The sequence below is a fragment of the Trachypithecus francoisi genome, unplaced genomic scaffold (genome assembly GCF_009764315.1).
Source record: "Trachypithecus francoisi isolate TF-2019V2 unplaced genomic scaffold, Tfra_2.0 Lachesis_group17, whole genome shotgun sequence".
Lineage (NCBI taxonomy): Eukaryota > Metazoa > Chordata > Mammalia > Primates > Cercopithecidae > Trachypithecus > Trachypithecus francoisi.
In genome coordinates, this window is record NW_022681462.1 from 23,314,296 (window position 1) to 23,338,168 (window position 23,873).

At 38.7% G+C, this 23,873-nt stretch overlaps 1 protein-coding gene and 1 non-coding gene across 3 annotated transcripts in view; one reads left to right on the plus strand and one right to left on the minus strand.

Annotated features, from left to right (window-relative positions):
- The window catches only part of EXOC6B (exocyst complex component 6B), a 739,232-nt gene that overhangs the window by 648,415 nt on the left and 66,944 nt on the right, over positions 1-23,873 (minus strand). The gene's annotated exons all lie outside the window — the stretch shown is intronic.
- Positions 20,296-20,360, plus strand: LOC117063156. The gene has a single exon (XR_004428770.1). It is a non-coding gene; the product is annotated as a small nucleolar RNA SNORD78 (small nucleolar RNA).

The following is a 23,873-nucleotide window of genomic DNA, read 5'->3' on the forward strand; positions in this document are numbered from 1 at the left end:
AACCTGTAACCCAAGAAGATGAAGCAACTTGCCAACTTCACATAGCTACAAAGTGTCCTCTCTACTGCATTAGTCTATCTCTTAAACAAGGAAAGCAAGCAGGTGGCATGGGCCCCCAAAATGTTAGTTGAAAGAGGTCTTAGAGATGGAATACAAAACTCTCATTGTACACTCAAAGAAACTGAGGTCAAGGCAAGTTAAATGCCTTAATCAAAATTACATTGCTTGTTACGACACAATTAGGCCTGACCCCCAAAGAAAACAGAAAAAGCTAAGGCAATATGAAGCCCAACACAAAGCTAAGTGGTTTAAAAAGAGAGAGAGAGAGAGACAAACTTCTACTTCAGGATGAGTAAGTTGCCTATTAGTTGTGCCTATGCAACTATTCTCTTCTTCCTCCTATTGGAGGAGTCCCAATTCATTCTGATATTTCTGTCCTACCACAAAGGATAAATATTAATTATTCTGTAAACCAATCATGGTAATTGCATTCTCTTTGTCAGTGACCAGTTAATATATGGTGGTGTGACAAACTCATCTCACCAATGAGAAGGAAAATCTGTCAGTGAGGGTCCAAGAAAAGGTTTTCTTTCTTGAAGCATTCAGGAAAAGAAACTGCTTTTCCAGCCTTAGACATTGTCCTGTGAAAGCATAATGTTTGAGGATGCAGTAACCACTCTGAAAAGGAAGAAGATATTGCCCAAAAAATCTTAGAATGGCAAAGGGGAAAATGGAAAAGCACTTGGCTCTTCAATAGTGATGCAATCCTGAAACAGCCCTATCTCCAAACATCATGTTATATGACTTAATAAATTTCCCATTGTTTAAGCCACTTTCCCTTGATATCCTGCTACTTGCAAAGGAAAGTATCCTAAATGACGCAACATTGTTCAGTCTTCAAAGGTAACAAGCAAATCAAAGAAACAACCAAGAGCAAGTCAGAGTCTACACACTGCAAAGCAATCTTGTTCCCTGGACCTACGCCATTCTTCTCCTTTTGCTTCTAGTTTACTTAGGAGTAACTCCCATTTGCCCCTCAATTTTCAGCTTGCACCTTTTCTGGGAAACCTTCCCTAATCACATAGACTTTATTACGTGTTCCTCCTCGGTGATTATCATCTTTACAGAATTTATTAAACTATATCTGATTGTCCATTCACTTGCCAATCTCCCCATACTAGAATGCTAATCTCCTTGTGGGGAGAGATTATGTCTTACCCATTTTAACTCCACCTCCTGGCACACAGCCTGGCACAGAGGAGGTCCTCCATATATGATGAAGATGGAGAAAGAAAAGGAAAGGTAGGAGACTAACTGATGAGGATTTCTAGTTGTTTCAGAGGTGGATGCAAAAGCGCATCTCATGATACAAAGCTGTTGAGATGTTTTCAGAACCACGGAGAACTTCAAGACATAATGAACTGAACATTTCGGTTTTTGTTTTTGATTAATTCAAGGAAAAATTCCAGAGTTTATTCTGGTCTTTTCTTTTTCATATATATGTTTTTAAACTTCTGTCATGGTTTTATTCCTCAAACATTTTCTTCTCATTAAGTTCCATAAAAGCATCATTAGTATTTTTGTTTATTCCAAATGTTAAAAATAAAGTGGAAAAACAGATTTGTGCATGATGTTGAAAGAGAAACTGCAGGAGGTCAAAGGGAGTTTAACGTCCCTTCTCCTTACTTCAGTTTGTCTATCAGTTTAATTCCAACCTTAGTATTGTAATCTGGATATTCTGAGTGCATAAAGATGAAGCAGATCAATCAGATCATCATCAATGGCAGGAGAAGCATATGCTAGTTAATGAATTCTAACTGAACACTATACCCAAATATTTTTGTACTGCCACAGGAGATCAAATACATTCAAATCCTTTTTCCAGCTCTAAAGATACCAAGGTATCCAATTGGCTTCACATGAAGATAGCCCATATAACCAAAAGAATGCTGTGATGCGGATCTCTCTCAAGGCAGGAAGGGAATCCCAATGATAGCTATCTTTAGAGGAATAAAAACAGGGTGGAGCAGTTTCAACTGACACCTAGCCAAAGGGCCTACTAAAACCTGGTTTTGGTTAAATACCGCAGGAAAGTAGAGAAGGGGAAACTGTCACAAAACATCGGTCAAATCAACAACAGACTATTAGGAAATAAACTAATGAAAACAAGGAAACTCCAAATTAAGAACATAGAGACTGCCATAACTGCTACTATGATAATGTCACACTATTAGCACAAGTAATCACCATTAGTAACTGAAGATATAAAGGCAAAACAGGATTGTTAGTGGCTTCACTTTGTCCTTTGTATCTATTTGTGTTAAGCGCAAAAAGATTTTATTTCATTGCATCTTTCAGTGGTGGTCATGAAATCTGGCAGATAAAAGTTAGATCATGAATGTGGCTGCTAATTATAAGATAAAATATAAAAAAGTAACTCTACAGCCTGGTGATAGTCATGAATCTAACCTGGAAAACTGCTGAAAGCAGAGTACTAATACAATTGTTTAGGAGTTATAATACACTTGGTAGGTTAGCTCTGGTTTCACTGCATCTAATTCAGTGTGTTAAGTTTAACACTTAAACATGCAATGTTGGAGCTAAATGAAACGACCTATAACTAATTATGTTAGTATCTATCATCAACATAATTAGTCTGAATCTAGGGCATGTTGATAAAATGCTTTCAGATTCTTTACAAAAGATATTAATTAGTAGGGTGGTGCAAAAGTAATAGCGGTTTTGCCATTACTTTTAATTTTTGCCATTAAAGGGGAAAGTAATTGCGGTTTTGCCATTACTTTTAATTTTTGCCATTAAAAAAATGGCAAAACTGCAACTACTTTTGCACCACCCTACATATTTAATTAAATAATTACTCTGAAGGGATGTGTAAATATTGAGACTGTGTATTAATTATTGAAACATGATTCTACTGAGAGAAACAAGAAAAATGAATAATTGTTGGAACACTTCAGTCTCCCCACTTAAAATTATCATTATGGTTCCAGTGATAGGTATCACTAAGCTATTAACAAAGAAAGACAAACCACTAATGGTTAACACTAGTATGGTAGAAACACTGCAGTGAATAGTCATAATTCACTTAACGCATGTAGATTTAATGTGGACTTAACAAAATAGACCATGCAAGTTTCCTAGAATCTCTGAATCAAACCCTAATAAATGTAAGTAACCTCATGTGTAGATGTATATGTTGTATATATTATGTATATAAATGCATTATATATAGTATATATGCTATATATGTGGGTGACACATATATACATATACATACCTCAAACACACACAGACAGACATACATACATACACACACACGCACACACACTTTTTCTAATTCTTCTGAGAAAGAACCAGACCTAACAATACCATATTCAACTCCTGGTCCAATTTCACCCATAAGCGGTTGTCTGCTGATAACCCATGGCCAAAAGTGACCACAATTTAAAACTCTTTAACTCTATAAGCAATTAAGTACATGAAAGAGGATGGATAAAAGGCATCAGAATAGTTTCCATCCTAAAACATAATAAAGAACAAAGCAGGCAAAATAGGATGAAGCTCCATGACCAGTATGGAAGATTGGATACACTGTGAAAAACATTTCTACTATCAAACTCCTAATCACCTCTAACCACCTCTAACCTAATCTCTCTAATCACCTCTGACCTAATGCTTCTATTTTATAGCCATATAGAGAAAAAGAGACATGGCCTATTGCCCACACAAGGTGCGGAGTCAAATCAGAGGCCTTCAAATGAATGAAGCCAAGATACCCCAAGATACATCCTTAGTAAAAGATAAAATAGAAAAACATTTCCCGGCCGGGCGCGGTGGCTCAAGCCTGTAATCCCAGCACTTTGTGAGGCCGAGACGGGCGGATCACGAGGTCAGGAGATCGAGACCATCCTGGCTAACACTGTGAAACCCCGTCTCTACTAAAAAAATACAAAAAACTAGCCGGGCGAGGTGGCGGGCGCCTGTAGTCCCAGCTACTCGGCAGGCTGAGGCAGGAGAATGGCGTGAACCCGGGAGGCGGAGCTTGCAGTGAGCTGAGATCCGGCCACTGCACTCCAGCCCTGGCGACAGAGCGAGACTCCGTCTCAAAAAAAAAAAGAAAAACATTTCCCCATAAAGGGAGACTACAAGTAAACTTGCCTATCTGGTGTTGGCTCTGGGTGAGGGAAGGAGAAAACTCCCATGATAATTTGAACTCACATGCCAGCCTTCTCACAGAAGGGAGGTCTACACTAATACTATCAGTATTAGTGCCTCTACTCTGTGAGGTATTAGTGCCTCTACTCAGACTCTGTGGTCTGAGAAATCTCAACTGACAACTTATTTTTAAAGTAGTCCCAGCATGGTTGTTAATACCCTCAAATAACTGACTGAAGCAAAGGCAAATCTTCTCCAGAGAAATATACCTTTACCCATACTTCTAGGAATTTTCACAAATAATACTCCTTAGAACTGGAACTTAAGTATCAACAATCATAAAACATACAAGGAAACAAAGTATAAAAACAAGAATCAGAAGAAACACAAATAGCAAAATCAGGCTTGCAATGGCTTAAACATTAATATGTATACATTAAAAATAAATGTGTAAGATGTTTAAAGAAATATAAAAGTGAATTACCAAGAAAAGAAAAAAAAAACTATCAAAAATGAATATACGAACCCAAAATATCTGAGACAGGTCTCAGTCAACTTACAAAGTTTATTTTGCCAAGGTTAAGAACATGCCTGTGACATAGCCTCGGGAGGTCCTGATGACATGTGCCCAAGGTGGCTGAGGTACAGCTTGCTATTATACATTTTAGAAAGACATAATACATCAATCAACACATATAAGATTTAGATTGGTATGATCTGGAAGGGCAGGACAATTTGAAGCAGGGAAGGGCTTCCTGGTCATAAGTAGATTTAAAATTTTTCTGATTGGCAACTGGCTGAAAGAGTTATTATCAGTAGAAAGGAATGTCTGGGTTACAATAAAGGGTTGTAGAGACCAAGGTTTTTTTTTTTTTTTTTTTTTTTTTTTTTTTTTTATTATATTAAGTTCTAGGGTACATGTGCATGACGTTTATATCATGTATAACTCCCCAATGCAATCTCCCTCCTCCCCCCTCCCCATGATAGGCCCAGTGTGTGATGTTCCCCTTCCCGAGTCCAAGTGATCTCATTGTTCAGTTCCCACCTATGAGTGAGAACATGCGGTGTTGGTTTTCTCTTCTTGTGATAGTTTGCTAAGAATGATGGTTTCCAGCTGCATCCATGTCCCTACAAAGGACGCAAACTCATCCTTTTTGATGGCTGCATAGTATTCCATGGTGTATATGTGCCACATTTTCTTAATCCAGTCTGTCACAGATGGACATTTGGGTTGATTCCAAGTCTTTGCTATTGTGAATAGTGCCGCAATAAACAAACGTGTGCATGTGTCTTTGTAGTAGAGTAATTTATAATCCTTTGGGTATATACCCAGTAGTGGGATGGCTGGGTCATATGGTACATCTAGTTCTAGATCCTTGAGGAATCGCCATACTGTTTTCCATAATGGTTGAACTAGTTTACAATCCCACCAACAGTGTAAAAGTGTTCCTATTTCTCCACATCCTCTCCAACACCTGTTGTTTCCTGACTTCTAATGATTGCCATTCTAACTGGTGTGAGATGGTATCTCATTGTGGTTTTGATTTGCATTTCTCTGATGGCCAGTGATGATGAGCATTTTTTCATGTGTCTGTTGGCTGTATGGATGTCTTCTTTTGAGAAATGTCTGTTCATATCCTTTCCCCACTTTTTGATGGGGTGTTTGCTTTTTTTTGTATATTTGTTGAGTTCTTGGTAGATTCTGGATATTAGCCCTTTGTCAGATGAGTAGGTTGCAAAAATTTTTTCCCATTCTGTAGGTTGCCTGTTCACTCTGATGGTAGTTTCTTTTGCTGTGCAAAAGCTCTTTAGTTTAATTAGATCCCATGTGTCAATTTGCTTTTGCTGCCGTTGCTTTTGGTGTTTTAGACATGAAGTCCTTGCCCATGCCTATGTCCTGAATGGTACTACCTAGATTTTCTTCTAGGTTTTTATGGTATTAGGTCTAACATTTAAGTCTCTAATCCATCTTGAATTAATTTTCGTATAAGGGGTAAGGAAAGGATCCAGTTTCAGCTTTCTACTTATGGCTAGCCAATTTTCCAGCACCATTTATTAAATAGGGAATCCTTTCCCCATTTCTTGTTTCTCTCAGGTTTGTCAAAGATCAGATGGCTGTAGATGTGTGGTATTATTTCTGAGGACTCTGTTCTGTTCCATTGGTCTATATCTCTGTTGTGGTACCAGTACCATGCTGTTTTGGTTACTGTAGCCTTGTAGTATAGTTTGAAGTCAGGTAGCGTGACGCCTCCAGCTTTGTCCTTTTGACTTAGGATTGTCTTGGCAATGCGGGCTCTTTTTTGGTTCCATATGAACTTTAAAGCCGTTTTTTCCAATTCTGTGAAGAAAGTCATTGGTAGCTTGATGGGGATGGCATTGAATCTATAAATCACCTTGGGCAGTATGGCCATTTTCACGATATTGATTCTTCCTATCCATGAGCATGGTATGTTCTTCCATTTGTTTGTGTCCTCTTTGATTTCACTGAGCAGTGGTTTGTAGTTCTCCTTGAAGAGGTCCTTTACATCCCTTGTAAGCTGGATTCCTAGGTATTTTATTCTCTTTGAAGCAATTGTGAATGGAAGTTCATTCCTGATTTGGCTCTCTGCTTGTCTGTTACTGGTGTATAAGAATGCTTGTGATTTTTGCACATTATTTTGTATCCTGAGACTTTGCTGAAGTTGCTTATCAGCTTAAGGAGATTTTGGGCTGAGACAATGGGGTTTTCTAAATATACAATCATGTCATCTGCAAACAGGGACAATTTGACTTCTTCTTTTCCTAACTGGATACCCTTGATTTCTTTCTCTTGCCTGATTGCCCTAGCCAGAACTTCCAACACTATGTTGAATAGGAGTGGTGAGAGAGGGCATCCCTGTCTTGTGCCAGTTTTCAAAGGGATTTTTCCAGTTTTTGCCCATTCAGTATGATATTAGCTGTGGGTTTGTCATAAATAGCTCTTATTATTTTGAGGTACGTTCCATCAATACCAAATTATTGAGCGTTTTTAGCATAAAGGGCTGTTGAATTTTGTCAAAAGCCTTTTCTGCATCTATTGAGATAATCATGTGGTTCTTGTCTTTGGTTCTGTTTATATGCTGGATTACGTTTATTGATTTGCGAATGTTGAACCAGCCTTGCATCCCAGGGATGAAGCCCACTTGATCATGGTGGATAAGTTTTGATGTGCTGCTGAATCCGGTTTGCCAGTATTTTATTGAGGATTTTTGCATCGATGTTCATCAGGGATATTGGTCTAAAATTCTCTTTTTGTTGTGTCTCTGCCAGGCTTTGGTATCAGGATGATGTTGGCCTCATAAAAAGAGTTAGGGAGGATTCCTCTTTTTCTATTGATTGAAATAGTTTCAGAAGGAATGGTACCAGCTCCTCCTTGTACCTCTGGTAGAATTCAGCTGTGAATCCATCTGGTCCTGGACTTTTTTTGGTGGGTAGGCTATTAATTGTTGCCTCAATTTCAGAGCCTGCTATTGGTCTATTCAGGGATTCAACTTCTTCCTGGTTTAGTCTTGGGAGAGTGTAAGTGTCCAGGAAATTATCCATTTCTTCTAGATTTTCTAGTTGATTTGCGTAGAGGTGTTTATAGTATTCTCTGATGGTAGTTTGTATTTCTGTGGGGTCGGTGGTGATATCCCCTTTATCATTTTTATTGCGTCTATTTGATTCCTCTCTCTTTTCTTCTTTATTAGTCTAGCTAGCGGTCTGTCAATTTTGTTGATCTTTTCAAAAAACCAACTCCTGGATTCATTGATTTTTTGGAGGGTTTTTTGTGTCTCTATCTCCTTCAGTTCTGCTCTGATCTTAGTTATTTCTTGCCTTCTGCTAGCTTTTGAATGTGTTTGCTCTTGCTCTCTAGTTCTTTTAATTGTGATGTTAGAGTGTCAATTTTAGATCTCTCCTGCTTTCTCTTGTGGGCATTTAGTGCTATAAATTTCCCTCTACACACTGCTTTAAATGTGTCCCAGAGATTCTGGTATGTTGTATCTTTGTTCTCATTGGTTTCAAAGAACATCTTTATTTCTGCTTTCATTTCGTTATGTACCCAGTAGTCATTCAGGAGCAGGTTGTTCAGTTTCCATGTAGTTGAGCGGTTTGGATTGAGTTTCTTAGTCCTGAGTTCTAGTTTGATTGCACTGTGGTCTGAGAGACAGTTTGTTATAATTTCTGTTCTTGTACATTTGCTGAGGAGTGCTTTACTTCCAATTATGTGGTCAATTTTGGAATAAGTGCGATGTGGTGCTGAGAAGAATGTATATTCTGTTGATTTGGGGTGGAGAGTTCTATAGATGTCTATTAGGTCCGCTTGGTGCAGAGATGAGTTCAATTCCTGGATATCCTTGTTAACTTTCTGTCTCGTTGATCTGTCTAATGTTGACAGTGGAGTGTTGAAGTCTCCCATTATTATTGTATGGGAGTCTAAGTCTCTTTGTAGGTCTCTAAGGACTTGCTTTATGAATCTGGGTGCTCCTGTATTGGGTGCATATATATTTAGGAGAGTTAGCTCTTCCTGTTGAATTGATCCCTTTACCATTATGTAATGGCCTTCTTTGTCTCTTTTGATCTTTGATGGTTTAAAGTCTGTTTTATCAGAGACTAGGATTGCAACCCCTGCTTTTTTTTGTTCTCCATTTGCTTGGTAGATCTTCCTCCATCCCTTTATTTTGAGCCTATGTATGTCTCTGCATGTGAGATGGGTCTCCTGAATACAGCAGACTGATGGGTCTTGACTCTTGATCCAGTTTGCCAGTCTGTGTCTTTTAATTGGAGCATTTAGTCCATTGACATTTAAGGTTAATATTGTTATGTGTGAACTTGATCCTGTCATTATGATATTAACTGGTTATTTTGCTCGTTAGTTGATGCAGTTTCTTCCTAGCCTCGATGGTCTTTACATTTTGGCATGTTTTTGCAATGGCTGGTACCGTTGTTCCTTTCCATGTTTAGGGCTTCCTTCAGGGTCTCTTGTAAGGCAGGCCTGGTGGTGACAAAATCTCTAAGCATTTGCTTATCTGTAAAGGATTTTATTTCTCCTTCACTGATGAAGCTTAGTTTGGCTGGATATGAAATTCTGGGTTGAAAATTCTTTTCTTTAAGAACGTTGAATATTGGCCCCCACTCTCTTCTGGCTTGTAGAGTTTCTGCCGAGGTCTGCTGTTATTCTGATGGGCTTCCCTTTGTGGGTAACCCGACCTTTCTCTCTGGCTGCCCTTAAGATTTTTTCCTTCATTTCAACTTTGGTGAATCTGGCAATTATGTGTCTTGGAGTTGCTCTTCTGGAGGAGTATCTTTGTGGCGTTCTCTGTATTTCCTGAATTTGAAAGTTGGCCTGCCCTACTAGGTTGGGGAAGTTCTCCTGGATGATATCCTGAAGAGTGTTTTCCAACTTGGTTCCATTTTCCCCCTCACTTTCAGGCACCCCAATCAGACGTAGATTTGGTCTTTTTACATAATCCCATACTTCTTGCAGGCTTTGTTCATTTCTTTTCTTCTTTTTTTTTGGTTTCTCTTCTCGCTTCATTTCATTCATTTGATCCTCAATCGCTGATACTCTTTCTTCCAGTTGATCGAGTCGGTTACTGAAGCTTGTGCATTTGTCACGTATTTCTCGTGTCATGGTTTTCATCTCTGTCATTTCGTTTATGATCTTCTCTGCATTAATTAATCTAGCTGTCAATTCTTCCACTTTTTTTCAAGATTTTTAGTTTCTTTGCGCTGGGTACGTAATTCCTCCTTTAGCTCTGAGAGGTTTGATGGACTGAAGCCTTCTTCTCTCATCTCGTCAAAGTCATTCTCTGACCAGCTTTGATCCGTTGCTGGCGATGGGCTGCGCTCCTTTGCAGGGGGAGATGCGCTCTTATTTTTTGAATTTCCAGCTTTTTGCCCTGCTTCTTCCCCATCTTGTGGTTTTATCTGTCTCTGGACTTTGATGATGGTGACGTACGGATGGGTTTTGGTATAGGTGTCCTTCCTGTTTGATAGTTTTCCGTCTGACAGTCAGAAGGACTGTCTGTGGTCTGTTGGAGATTGCTTGAGGTCCACTCCAGACCCTGTTTGCCTGGGTATCAGCAGCAGAGGTTGCCGAAGATAGAATATGCTGAACAGCGAGTGTACCTGTCTGATTCTTTCTTTGGAAGTTTCCTCTCAGGGGTGACGCCACCCTGTGAGGTGTGTGGGTGTCAGACTGCCCCTAGTGGGGGATGTCTCCCAGCTAGGCTACTCAGGGGTCAGGGACCCACCTGAGCAGGCAGTCTGTCCGTTCTCGGATCTCAACCTCCGCGTTAGGAGATCCGCGGCTCTCCCCAAAGCTGTCAGACAGAGTCGTTCGCGTCTGCACCGCCCCTGCTCTTCCCCTAATGGGCTGCAGCTGTGCGCTGTCCGCAGAGGTAGAGTCTACAGAGACAGGCAGGCTTCCTTGAGCTGCTGTGAGCTCCACCCAGTTCGAGCTTCCCAGCGGCTTTGTTTACCTACTTAAGCCTCAGCAATGGCGGGCGCCCCTCCCCCAGCCTCGCTGCTGCCTTGCGGATAGATCGCCGCAGACGGCTGTGTTAGCAGTGAGGGAGGCTCCGTGGGCGTGGGACCCTCCCGGCCAGGTGTGGGATATATTCTCCTGGTGTGCCTGTTTCCTTAAAGCGCAGTATTGGGGTGGGAGTTACCCGATTTTCCAGGTGTTGTGTGTCTCAGTTCCCCGGCTAGGAAAAAGGGATCCCTTTCCCCTTGCGCTTCCAGGTGAGGCGATGCCTCGCCCTGCTTCAGCTCACGCTGGTCAGGTGCAGCAGCTGACCAGCACCGATTGTCCGGCACTCCCTAGCGAGATGACCCCAGTACCTCAGTTGAAAACGCAGAAATCACGGTCTTCTGTGTCGCTCGCGCTGGGAGTTGGAGACTGGAGCTGTCCTATTCGGCCATCTTGCTCCGCCCCCCCCCCCCCCCCCGAGACAAGGTTTTATCATGCAGATGAAGCCTCCAAGTAGCAGGCTGCAGGGAGAATAGACTGTAAATATTTCTCATCAGACTTAGATTTTCAGGTTAACTCTGGAATGCCCTTGACCGAGAGGAAGGGTCCATTGAGATGGGTGGGGGCACCTTAAAATTTTATTTTTAGTTTACAAATAGATAAACCGGAAATGAAATATAGAACTTTTAGAATAAAAACTATAACAACTGTTATTTGAAACAAGAAATGGAAAGGAAAATACTTAACTGAGAGGTGTATATATAAAAAGTACAAAATGCAGAAACACGAAAGATGGAAAACACTAAAGAGAATGGAGAATACAATGAGTTTAATGGGAGCTCTAGTAAGAAATAAGAGACAGGTAAATTTTTTTTTAAATAGTTGAGAAGTTCTCAGAATTGATAAAAGATGTAATGAAGTTGTGACCCTCAAAATAAAAAGACTGACCCATAAGCCTTACCAAAAGTAGCCCCATCTCTGCTCAGTTACATCTAGCAAACATTTATAACTGGCTGCCTATTTATCCCTTCTCTTTATAGCTAAACTTTGGTAACGTGCAGAACCTTGCTATGATGGAGCTAATTATATAAATATATGGACCCCTAGACCCGTGAAAACTTTTGGTATGTCTTTTATCAGCTCATTCTTCCATTACTACAGCATCATTTCCAAACTGTCACCATTCTCTTTAAGATGCTAATCTCAGTCCTACAACTTTTACAACAAATGGCATTGCCATGTATTATATTTAAAAACTTCAGGCTTACTAGGCACAAAATATTCTTAACTTCTTGCATTCCAATACACGTCTGTCTATATCTCTGTCTACCCTGATACTTGTTCCTTCTTATCTCTATGAAATAGATAGGGCATCTCAATGCAAGACTAATCCTGTGTTCTCAAAATCTCGTATCTCTTCCACTCCAGGAAGGTTATTCCATCAATATTTTCTTTGGTGGGAGGAAGCTGATTTCTTTCAAAGCATGCCCCCATCTTAACAAAACAACACAGCCCATTATTTTAAAGAAAAAAAATGCACTAAATGAAAATCTCTCTTCTGATAAATTTCCTTCTGGCATCCTTTCCTCCCTTTCCCTCTCTTTCTCTCCCCCCCTCTCTCCCCCCCTCTCTCTTTCCCCTCTCTCTCTCCCCCCCTCTCTCCCTCCCTCTCCCCTGCCTTTTCTCAGTTAAGATCTTAAAAGAGCACACTACACTTACTGCCTCCATTTCCTCAAATTACACTTGCTCTTCAAACCAGTGTAATCTGTTTCTTACCTATACCACTCACAATGAACCTATTCTTGCTAAAGTCAATAAAAGACTATTAATTGTCAAATCAAACATTCACTTTTAAGTTCATCATTTACTTGACTTCACTTTTGTATGTGCCACCACAAACTATCCCCTCTTTTTAAAATCTCTATTCCTGGGGCTTCTATTACACTCCTTCTTGGTTCTCCCCATTCTCGGTCTCCTTCAATAATTCTTCTTTTTCCCTCTACCCCTGAATATCTCCTTGACCATTTCTTCTCACTCTTCATATATATATATATATACATACACACCCTCAGAGATCTCATCAATACCTCAGTTGTTAGTATTAAACAAGTCTGGTTACCAAACCAGTAATACCACCAATAATACCAGGATATATCTCTCTGTCAAGTCCTATAAACCTGAATACCTAACCACCATTCATCCTCAAAGACATCGCAAACTGTGCATGTCAAAAACTACTCAGCTGGGCGTGGTGGCATGTACCTATAGTCCCAGTCACTCGGGAGGCCGAAATGGGAGGATCTCTTGAATCCAGAAGTTCAAACCCAGCCCAGATAATATGGCAAGGGGCATGTCTCTTGAATTTAAAAGAAAAAAAAATTATTTAACTTTCTACCCAAACCCACATTTCGCTCCTAGTATTCACCATCTCAATTGAAGATAACACCAGCCACTGAGTTACCTAAACTAGAAATATGTACGTTAACCTTGACACCTTACTTCACCTCACACCTCCTCATAGTCACCAAGACCTATTGTTTCTAATTCCATAATGGCTCTTCTATGCTCTTTCCCCTCCCTATTCCCCCCAGCTACTGCCTTGACTCATGTCCTTATCATCTCTCTTCTGAACATTGTTTTTATCACTTTCCCCTTATATTTGTAACAATCCATCTTCAATACTTCTTTGACAGTAATTTTTTAAAATGAGACCTTGTACTTGGAAATTGAAAGACAGAAATACACACACATACACACAACTTTAGGATCTTGTTTCAGGATCAAGTCCAAAGTCCCTAGCATAGTATGTAAGACTCCCTCCATGTCTAGTATAATCTCTGAATACTCCCCACATTCACTCTACAACTCTACTTGAAGTTCCTTGAGTGTAGCATGTATTCCCTCTGCCTGCAATCTCCTTACCATCACTTCTCTGGCAAATTCCTACTCATCTCTCAAGGTTCAGCTCAAAAGTCAACTCTTTCCTAAAACGTCTCTCCTTAATACAACTACTATAACCTGATACAGAAGCTCCTCATCTTTTTAGTTTTTAGGATTTGTTTTTGTTTTTGTTTTGAGACAGGGTCTCACTCTGTGTCCCAGGCTCAATCGATCCTCCTGCCTCAGCCTCCTGAGTAGCTGGGACTACAAGCAGGCACCAACATGCCTAGCTCATTTTTTTGTAGAGACAAGGTCTCACTATGTTGCCTGGGATGGTCTCAAACTCCTGGGCTCAAGCAATCCTCCCGCCTTGGCCTCCCAAAGTATTGGGATTACAGGTGTGAGCCACCATGCCCAGCTCAGAAGCTGCTCTTCTTACCAACAAGGTAGAACATATGAAACTATTCATAAAACAAAGCAACCATGAAGAGCTTAAGCTTGCATACTCTGGAGGAGTCTACACTAAACAAGACCATGAGTCCATTCTTTAAAGATTCGAATTCAATACTATTTTTCTCCTACTTGCTGATATTAGGCATCTTTTCCCAAATGAGACCAATTTCTTTTTTTTTTTTTTTTCGTTTTGGTAGAGATGAGATCTTGCTACATTGCCCAAGGTGCTGTCAAACTCCTAGCCTCAAGCAATCCTACCACCTCCGCCTCCCAAAGTGCTGGCATACAGGGTGTGAGCCACCACACCTAGCCAAATTTAATCTACAATAACAGTCTGTTGCAGTATGTATTAGTCTAGTTCTATTTATTTCATTTTTTAATAGTTTTTTTTTTTTTTTTAGAGACAGTATCTCACTCTGTCGCCAGGCTGGAGCACAGTGGCACAATCATGACTCACTTACAGCCTCAAATTTCTGGGCTTAAGGGATCTTCTAGCCTCCACCTCCTAAGTAGCTGGGACTACAGGCATGCACCACCACACACAGCTAATTTTTTAAATTTTTTTTAGCAGAGATGGCGTCTCACTACGCTGCCCAGCTGGTCTCAAACTTCTGGGCTCAAGCGATCCTCCCACCTCAGCCCCCCAAACTGCTGAGATTATGAGCATGAGCCACTGTGCCTGCCCATAGTCTAGTTTTATAAGGAATATATTTAAAAATCTATATTTTTAAGGATGAAACAAAATCTATTGAAGCACCTAGCCCTATCCTTGATAAGGAGTGTGTGATAAGGATATAGGATAAGAGTTACTCCTTAACAGTCATGGTATAATCATTCACCAACTGGCTCTCACTTTGACACTGTATAAATTTGAACTGGTCTTGAACCTATGAAGCCATATGTGGTTTGAGGTAAATTTCACCAGGAGTACTGTCATCTTGTTTTGCCTCAAAGTTCTTGAACAAATGCCTAGTATTATCCAGAAGTTACATTAGGATAATGGGCCTAGAAATGAATGGGCACCACTACTAAAGATATTCACTGGTGGAAAGCATAGTTAATGTCCTTTTACTTTGGAATGTTTATTTGTTCATATTTTTGAAAGGGTACTACGGTGAACACTCTATACAGTAATGACTTATTTACATGTCTATCTGCCCTATAAGACCATGAGTTCCTTGAGAGTTTACACCTGGAACAATGGCTGTATCCCACAGAGAAAGCATTATAAAGTGACGAAGAGCCAAAGCAGTGCCCAAAAATGTTTCAACATTTCAACTTTCCCCAAAGAGAAGCACTAGAGTTCAATAATAAATATTTTTACCAAAAAGTCAATTCAAGTTCTAGCAGTGCAAATAATTTGCACTTCAGCTAAAATGTTAAATAGAAAAAGAAAGAAACAGAGGAAGAAAAGGAGAAATTTAGAAGGCTAAAGGAAATCTATTATAGAAGGAGAGTAGTGTCTGGCAATAATTTGTTATTTCCCTAGCTCTCCTCTAACCTTCTCTGGAAGCTAGGAGAAGGAATATGATTAAACTGCAACAAGACCTGGTTCTGAAGAGAACTGATGTTTCTGGCCCTTGTTGCCAACAGAAGGGGGAGGGTGACAGCAGTCCCTACGGGCTTTTAGAAAAAATTGCTTCCAGGTGGAAATTTTTTATGGTACTGAGCAGCCTGGAGCCATTTTTTGCTTTACTTCTTAACTACTGATGATTAAACCATGGACAATCAGGCTGCAACAATGGAAACAGTTAGACAGCTCTGAAACATCATGGTTACATGCTCCAAATTACAAAGTTAACTCTCAAAGGGGAGAAACATTTTATTGGCAAAATCTTTTTCTAAGGGGGACGTTTTTAACTGGGGGTGGGGGGGGTGTCAGGTGGAGTCTGTTAAAGATTTATATTTGGTAGAATATAAAAGTAGCCAAGAACTCTGTATCATAATGATAAACATCAGTCCCATGCCAAACCTAGACACTGTAATGTAGAGTCATAGGGAGCTGAACAAAGGACAATGCTAAATGTCCTGGTATTTCACAATTTTTCATTGTTTTGGCCTGGATTAAGCATTCTATTAAATGATTATCATAGATGTCTGTAGGGAAATCCAGCCACACAACATGTGGGACAGCTAAGTTGATTTATACCTAATCATGGTTCTGAAAAAAGTTGTGATATATATTTCTGAATTTAGAGCAATGGCTCAAGAACATTAGCAAAAAAAAGTTACTTACAATAACAACTCATGAAAAGCACACAAAAACAAAGACCAATTATTTGACCACCCAGTAACTTAATCTCGGCTATTTTATTACTGCAATATCATACAGACCATTAAAGGTTAAATTCAGCCCAAAATTATAAAATAGTAGTAAAAGTAAGCATTTTAAAAATATGTGCCAAATCCTGTTAAACATTTTATATTCATTAACTCACTTATTCCCCAAAAATAATCCTAGCAGAAGTTATTATCATCATTTTGCACATGAAGCAACCTTTCTCACATTGCCAGCACATAGAAGCACTTATCTTTCCCAGGTTGCCATAGTTATACAAAGGATAATAAAATGAAGGAAACAGAATGAGGGAGAGGAAAAGAAAGATGAGTAAATGGAAGAGGAAGAGGAGAGCAAGAAGGAATGTGAGGTGAAAAACACAGATGTAAAACTATATACACATTCAATATAAAGTTAAATATGTCCAAATACTTTCATTCAATTCTATAGAAAACAATCAAGGACAGAAAGAAAACCAGCAAACTAATACAATGTTTAGATGATGCAATTCTGAATTTTTTCTATTTCTGTATTACTTTATCTATTACTTAAATAAACATGTATTGCTTTTCCAACTGAAAAAATAAAATGCATTTAAGACTCTAGAATAGTACCTGGTTCATAGTAGATGCTCAATAAAATATTATTTAAAATGAAAACCAAACAACAACAAAAGTTCAGTGTAACTAGAAGTCTAATTTTCAATAATTATCTAAAATGAAAAAAATGCTTAAAACAATAATGTAGTGGTTAACTATAACAAAACGGAGTCACTTATGTCAAAATTTAACCAATTGAAGTAAGGGAAGGCCATAAAGAAACTCTCTTCCTTGCATTCCTGAAATACCTGGACATCTTGTTAGTACTTGTAAACAGAGCAAACAGAGATTATCACAGGAATTTCCTCTGGCCTACAGTATTTCAGATAAGATATTCAAACCTGGACAGTTGCCCAGCAACAGCTATCTCCCCAAATGAATTAGTGCCAACTCCTACAATGTGTCCCTGAGATCAATAAGCTTTGTTTCAAAGCAGTTTGTCTAAATTTCTATTTGTCTTTAAAAATTCCCAGTTTGTCCTAGTTTTCCTCATGTGGGCCTATGATTTTCATAGCATGTACACCCTAGGTTGCAAACCTTTGCTATTACCAAATAAACTCTTTTGTTCTAAACAGCCTATCTCTCTGAGTTCCTTTTTTAGGTTGACAAATGAAATGAAAACTCCTCAGGATCAATCCCTCACAAACCCAAGAAGCAATGACCACTGGTGAGAATTTTTAAAATTTAGTATCTTTTCCATATTCTAACTTCCTCTTGTAATTAATCATGATATCAAAATGGTTTTAAAACATATATATGGGCCAGGCACAGCAGCTCATGCTTGTAATCCCAGCACTTTGGGAGGCCGAGGCAGGAAGACTGCTTGAGCCAAGGAGTTTGTGACCAGCCCAGGCAACATGGCAAGATCCCAGTCTCTACAAAAATTGTAAGAATGAGCTGAGCATCATGGTGTGTGCCTGTAGTACAGCTGTTCAGGAAGCTGAGGAGGGAGGATCACTTGAACCTTGCAGGTCAAGGCTGCAGTGAGCCATGTTTGCACCACTGCACTCCAGCTTGGATGACAGAGTAAGTGAGACTCTGTCTCAAAAAAAAAAAAAAAAAAGGTACATACATTTGATATCCTGAAATTCTTAATTTAAGAATTGATGCAGCAGATTTCTAGATCCCTTCTACTGCAACTACAGAACCCATCAGTTAATGTTATTTTATTATCCCTCAAATGGGAAGGGGAAAGAAGAGAGTAGCTTCAATGGTTATTATGATGGAACATCTGATCTATTAGTAAATAACTTGATTTGTCAACTGAAAAAGTAAGCCACTTTCTTTTGCTTCCTAGTCCACTAACAAGATATGCAAAACAAACAAACAAAAAAAAACTCCCTACAAACATCATAAAGCTGTTTACAAAAAAAACATTTTAGACAAAAATAAATCTGGTCCCCCTCTTCTCACATCATAGGTGCCATGTTTCCATTAGGAAACAATTTTGTGTGTTTTTTCTAGAAGCATTTGTTTGAGGACAGTATAGACTAGCCCATTTTAATAAACTCTCTTTAACACTGAAGTGTACGGGGAAAAAAGGAACCTCAGAGATGATCCAGTCCAATTTCACAGACATAACAGATTTTCCAGCTATGTCCATAAATGCTAGTCCAGGTCCTGCTGGAACATCTCTAGTAAAAAGAAGTTCACTGCAAGGCAACCAATCCCATTTCAACAGCTGTTGCAAAGTTCTTATACAAAACTAAAACTTACCTTTCTATAATTTTCACCATTTAAATTATTTTTGCCCTAAAAAGACCAGAGAGAACAAGTCTTTGATCCCTTTTTCTCCTTCTCCAGACTAAACAATCTCAAATTATTCAACTATTCTACATATAAACAGCCTTTCAATTCTAGTTTTACCCTCTGGACATGTTCCAGCAGTCACTTTTCTTTAAGTGTAACAACAAAGGCAGTATAGCACAGTGGGCAAGAACACAGGCTTCACAGACAGACTTTCAGGATTTGAGCCTTAGTTCTGCCACTTAATAGTTGTGTGATCTTGGGCAAGTTTATTAAACCTCTGTATACTTCAGTTTCCACATCAGCAAAATGCAGATAATGGTAGGAACCATTTCGTACAGTTGCTGTGTGAAGATTAAATGAGATAATGTTAGAATTCTAAACAGTGCCTGGCATACAGAAAACATTCTATAAATATTAACAATTTTTAAATCAAGCATGGTCAAAGTAGAAAAATAAGGCCCATCTCCTTTAACCTTGTTACTTAGCTCCCATTAACAGCCTAATACTAATGCTTATGCAGTTTTGACAGTCATATCGTGCTGTATATTGAACTCAGAGTCATAAAATTTTTCCATGTGCTTTTCTATATTGCTATATGCAGGTAGTTGATACTCTGAATCTACAATTTACTACTATTAACTATGATCCATGTTTCCAGTCTTGTGGGACCTTTTGGGACAATGACTTTGCCATTTCAACTTTTCATTTCAATGTTTCTCTTTGTTAAGTAGGTACAGAAAGATTTTCACAAAAGAAAAAATCCACTGTGGGTAAGGGCAGAAACCCAAAAAACTCTAGAATCTAAGAAAGAAGAACCGAAGAACCCTGGCATGCACCAACATTTAAATGGAGATTTGCTGGTTTCCAATTTTAACAGCGAAGACTGTTAATCACATAACGTCAAGTAGAGACTTGAAAAAGTTAATATTGATTCTTTAGGAAAAGTCCAGGAAATAGAAAAAGCCACCAGCCTCACTTCCTTAAGCCAATATTCAGCCCCCCAACTGTGTCCAACTTGGAGAGAATTTGCCACAAGCCAAAGCTTTTCATGTCCCTACCTTTTGAAGGCACAATGGAAACAATTCCCAGAACAAGGGAGTGACGTCAGTGCTCTTTCAAGTTGGAAGTTACTGCTCTTTCAAGTTGGAAGGACAGTTGATTCACACCATGTGTCAGAGAGAAACACCAGTGAAAACCAACTGAGATAAATTTTAGGTCTCCAGAGCTGTTTAGTATTAAACTGTATTAAATCATTGTTATAGCAAATTATAAACAAAATATTTTATTTACCCTTCCTCTCAAATGCTTCTGCTCTTGAAAAGAAATTTTAAGATAATTCATAGTTCCAAGGTCATAGATGCTCCACCAAAAAAATCATTTCCAAATGTTAGCATCCAGAACCAATGATCTGGATCATACTCCCATCAGACTGCCCTGGCATATCATAGAGTAAGCTTTGATACATAACCTTCTAGGTTTCAAGACAGTGTTAGTTTAGTGACAGTCATATACTTAGAGTAAGACCTCACTTTTTCAACTATCTCTACATGAAGTCATCTTAGTGTTCACTCTATTCAATAATTTTACTTTCTACTAGATCAAGAAATCAACTATATGTTAAACTACATAAATAATACTAAGTTGATTTTATTTTTAATACTATGAATGGTAAGACTAAAACCTGAAACACATAATAATGTTCATCAAATGTCTGACCTGAAATGAGCATGTAGACAAAGTTAATATTGAAGAAGAAAAAAAAAAAAAAAGACCTGAAACAACTTTGATCTACATGAATTTATTTGAAAAAATGGTCCTAGAGCAATCAAAATAAAATTTAACACAAGTGATAACAAAATTCAAATCATAAAAGTTGAGGAAAAACTAAACCAACAATACAAATATTTTAAGATAAAGCTTAACATGTTAAGAGACACCTTTCTGAAAACAGAGACCACTAAAACTGCATTAGTTCAATACAAGGAATCAAGAAATTACAGTGGGTAATGGTGGAAAGCAAATTTCACTTCTCTCAAAAATGACATATGATGCCAGGCAGAGGGGCTCACGCCTGTAATCCCAACCTTTTCGGAGGCTGAGACGAGTGAATCCCCTGAGGTCAGGAGTTCAGGAACAGCCTGACCAACACGGCGAAACCCCGTCTCTACTAAAAATACAAAAATTAGCTGGGCATGGTGGTGTGCACCTATTATCCCAGCTACTCAAGAGGCTGAGGCAGGAGAATCACTTGAACCCAGGAGGAGGAGGTTGCAGTAAGCCAAGATTGTGCCACTGCACTGCAACCTGGGTGAAGAGCAAGACTCTGTCTCAAAAAAAAAAAAAAAAAAGACGTATGATTAAAATTTATTAGATATCTACCTGAGGCCTCCTGTACATTTTCGTTACTCTGCCATTATCAATAGATCAATCTTGTTTGGGCTATGTAACTTCTTTAGAGAATCTGATATTCTACACAGGTGAACTCTAAACTCAACAAAGTGATGATCTACTATGACCCCAATCATCATTGAAGTAACAAAGTTGCTTACCAATAAATTACTTCTCCAAAGTGTTATATTTAGGGCACTCTCCCAAAGTTATGAAATATCACCACCACATTCTAGCTCTCCAATCTATAGTGTAACTTGATTATTTATTTAAAGAGGGAAAGTAGCAGCATCTTTTTTTTCTAATGCTCAAAATGAACCAAACTAAAGTAAACTTTTAAAGGGCAAGAGAGATTTGACTATTAAATAATAAAATAAATGGCCTCAGCAAATTAAATGGACACTGTTTTCTCAGAAATTTAACAACATTGGCTATGTTATATGGTTTGGGCATTTTCCTGCCATAGGCTCATTTAGTATCTATTTACTGAGAACTTACTAAAAACAAAAAGAAAAGAGTATCTTCCTTTGAAGGTGCCCATACTACAATTGTAAGCAAATAAGAAACCACAATGAAAAGTAATTATAAAACTGTTCAGTGGCTAAGGATGGTAGCACATGCCTGTAATCCCAGCTACTCAGAAGGCTGAGGTCAGAGGTTCTCTTGAGCCCAGGAGTTCAAGATCACCCTGCACAACATACTGCTCATCTCAAATTTGAAAAAAAGAGAAAAAGCCAGGCATGGTGGCTCATGCCTGTAATCCCAGCACTTTGGGAGGCTGAGGCAGGCAGATCACAAGGTCAAGAGATCAACACCATCCTAGCCAACATGGTAAAACCCTATCTTTACAAAAAATACAAAAATTAGCTGGGCGTGGTGGCATGTGCCTGTAGTCCCAGCCACTTGGGAGGCTGAGGCAGCAGAATTGCTTGAACTGGGGAGGCAGAGGTGCAGTGAGCCGAGATGGTGCCACTGCACTCCAGCCTAGAAACAGAGTGAGACTCTGTCTCAAAAAAAAGAAAGAAAAGAAGAAAAAACCTGTGTATAAAGTAATACAACATTTAAATCTGTTACACTTAGGTGATATAGCAATGAAAAATAAAGGAATGTTCAGTACAGAAATGGATTAGTCAGAAAAGGCTTCTTGGAGTTGCTAACAAACACTAATAGAGAAAAATAAACCTTAACAGCAAAAGCAGAGGGAAGAAAATAACACACAAAACACAAAGAAAGAATGACTGCAGACTTCTCATGCAAATTATATAACGAAGAAGACAATGGAAAAATATCTGTAAAGTGCTGAAGGAAAAAAAATTGTAAATCAAGAATTTTATACCCAGCAAACATATCTATCAACAAAGCAAAATCTTAGAAAATTTGTTGTCAGCAGACCTGTACTATAAAAACTGTTAAAGTAAGTTCCTCAGGCAAATATAATATAAAATCTGTTCAAAATCTGGATCTTCACAAAAGCATAAGGGGCAAATAAACTGGTAAATATATAGGAACATATAAAATATTTTTATTATTTTAAAATTTCTTTTAAAAAATAACTAAAAAAAGACTGCTTATTGTTCAAAGCAAAAATAATGATAATGAACTATGGAATTCAAAACACGTGTATAAGTAAAATGTAATTAACGATAATTCAAAGATCAATGGGTGAAATGAAAATATACTGTTTTAAGGATTGTATGCTATACATAAAGACGTATAATAGCATTTGAAAACACATTGCGATAACTTAAAGATGCATACTGTAAACCCTAAAGTAACCACTAAAAACAAACAAAACAAAAAACATTAAGAAGGTATACCTAACAATAGAATCTTTAAAAATATTTAGTTGTTCTAATTCAGTTAAGGAGAATATGAAATGAGAAATAAAGGGAAAAAAAAAAGATGAGACAAACAAAAAACAAACAGCAAGATAACCAAGTTAAACCTAGTCATATAGGTAATTGTGTTAACATAAATTATTTCCTCTTTTCCTGTTTTCTTTATAATTAATTGAGTATACTTCCATTTCCCCCTTCCTGTATTTAGAGCAATTGTTGTCATTCCTTTGTATAGTAGCTTGGTATTGTTTTGTTGTTTATGTTTATCCTGCTCAAGGAGTTGTCTGAGCTTCTTGAATTTCCATTCCTGTTTTCAGAGACAGTCAATTGGAATGTGTTCTTTCTTTTTTTTTTTTGACAGGGTCTTACTCTGGCACTCAGGCTAGAGTGCAGTGGTACAATCTTGGCTCACTGCACACCTCCCAGACTCAAGTGATCCTCCTATCTCAGCCTCCCAAGTAGCTGGGACTACAGGCACATACCACCATGCCCAGGTAATTTTTGTATTTTTTGGTAGAGATATGGTTTCACCATGTTGGCCAGGTTGGTCTCGAACTCCTACCTCAAACAATCTGCCCTGCCTCAGCCTCCCAAAGTGCTGGGATTACAGGCATAAGCCACTACACCTGGCCCAATTTGAACTTTTATAAATGTTTCTATTTTTAATTTTTGAGAAGTAAGCCCATATCTTCAAATAATATAATATTGACTGGGCACAGTGGCTCACACCTGTAAATCCAGCAGCTTGAGAAGCCAAGGCAGGCAGATTGCTTGAGCCCAGGACTTTGAGACCAAACTGGGCAACATGGTGAAACCTTTTCTCTACAAAAAATACAAAAATTAGCCAGGTGTGGTGGCATGCCTATAGTCCCAGCTACTTGGGAGGCTGAGGTAGGGGGATCGCTTGAGCCCAGGAGGTCAAGGCTCCAGCAAGCTGTGACTGTACTACTGCACTCCAGCATGGGCAATAGAGTGAGCCCTTGTCTTAAAAAGATAATACTGCCATTTTCCCTTTATCCATTTAGATATTGTCTATTTCC